Source organism: Tupaia chinensis, unplaced genomic scaffold (assembly GCF_000334495.1).
Source record: "Tupaia chinensis unplaced genomic scaffold, TupChi_1.0 Scaffold000100_1, whole genome shotgun sequence".
Lineage (NCBI taxonomy): Eukaryota > Metazoa > Chordata > Mammalia > Scandentia > Tupaiidae > Tupaia > Tupaia belangeri.
Window position 1 is genome coordinate 9,401 of NW_006159564.1, and position 2,166 is coordinate 11,566.

A 2,166-nucleotide genomic window follows, 5' to 3' on the forward strand; every position below is an offset into this window, starting at 1 on the left:
GGTCCGGGACTCGAACTGTGGTCAACTACATGGGAGTCCAGCGACATAGCCATTACACCAACTGCTGGTCCCCAAACAGTTCTTTTCACAAAGAGTAGAACAAGATCTACTCTCTCTCTCTCTAAAAAAAGGAGGGACTGAGAGGATGTGACTGCATGTGGCTTCAGACTGAGGAACAGCTTAAGCATTTGCAGATTTCCCCATTGATGTCCAGAAAGATACCCTATTTTTCTCCAGTCATTTCAAGTGCCATGTCTTCAACTCTCACAGTAGTTGTTATGAATAAACGACACTGGCCTTGTTGCCATCCGACTACAGCAAGTACTTTTTAGCCTTGGCCACCATTCTAAAGAGAACAGAATAATTCTTATCATGGCCAACCAAGTTCAATGAAATCAGAATATGAACCCTGCTTTGATATATTTTCCTTTGACATGCACAATTTTACTGAAATTGCCATCTTGACATTTGTAATGCAAAGATGTTTTATCTGAAAATTTACAGAGTCTATACCCTGAAGAAAGTCCATTTTAGCCCTATTGCAGTAATGCCATTGCCTAATGATGTGAATTCACTACATTCTTATATCTAGAAGCCCTTTCAAAAAGCTTTAAGCTATATTACCAAATACAAACCTCCTTTTTCTTCATTATTCATTTCATAATTGTGCACTGATGACCAATAGGAAAGATGCTTCCTTTAGCTGCTCTATAGCTAGTAGTATATCCATTACTGGTTTTCTGAGCCATCTGCCAAGATCCATGTTTAAGCAAAAACATCATGGATCCTGTGTTGATCTTTGTTTTCTAGGAAGATACATGAGATTGAAATTGGCAAATTGCAATTGCACTTCTGAGTGTCTGGTGAAATTATTTTGGACCTTTGATGTATGGGAAAGTGGTTTGGATGGCTGGCCAGACCAGACTTTGCATGCTTGTTCCAGAGAATCCAAAGCAATACAATGACCCATTCCAAACCACTTGGGGAAAAGCTGCTTAATTAGGAAAGTTGCTAGTTCTGTGACTGGGTGATTTAAATGCTCGGTGGGGAAAGTTATTGGTCAGTTGATAGGTCAGCCATGGTCTGAAGACTTTTTCCCTTAACATAACAATTTGTTTTCAGACTTTTTAAAACCTCTAGTAGACTCAATGCTAGCCAAATATTTAGTGGTTTTATGAAGTTTTTGGTATTCATGTCAACTACAGTTCTTCAGAAATCCATTTAAATGTTGTTTCTTTTCCATATGGCATTCTCAGAGGGAACAGGGGATTACAAATTAAGGATTGTGACAAAAAAGAATGCTCTTTGTAACTATTTCCTTTAGTACTAAGCTTCTTAAATTAGTTTGATTTATATTGTGCCAAGACTGAATACCATGTTTATCATTCGGATTGTGATTTAAATACACACACACATGCGCACACAAATCTCCATTTGTTTCCTTGGCAACTAGAGTTACTATATATGTACAGTACGTTGTAGGCTTTTGGTTTTAATCTTTGGTTATGTTTTGAAGTTTGATTGACTTTTAAAATGAGTTTTGAAGAAAGATAAATCATCTAAGCTTCATTTCAACACTTTCAAATCATGTTTAGCACAATTTTAAAACCAAGGACTTTGAGCACACTTTGCAAAGTTGTACCTAATTATCTCATTATTTATGCCAAAGACACACTTTTTCTTGGAGTTTCAAATATGCTTGGGGCTATAACTTTACCAATTTTTATGGATATGACTCTATTAGACAAGCCAAACAATATACTCTTCTGAGAAGCATTACAGTCCCAGCCAAGCCCATGGCTCCATTCAGGGTGGTTCTCCATCTGTACATTACTGAACTTTATATTCTCTGATCCATACCTCCCACCCCTCAACTATAGCATCTCCAACCAGAGAATGTACGCCCAACCTAAACACAGACTGGACAGGGCCAGGAAGAAGTGAGTCTAAATAAAGGATTCTACTCAACAAAATGCTGATGACTGATTCCATCAGATCTCTCACATGGATCCTGACTGAGAGACGTACGAAGTCAGATTTCGGTGGTGGGAAAAGACTTTGAGAGAGAAGTGAAAGAAGGTAGAAGGCACAACCAAGGGTTAGAAGCCTGAAGAGAGCATAGGCTGCAGATTCAGGTCTCAGGCAGAAGTTCTGACATGTAGGGAA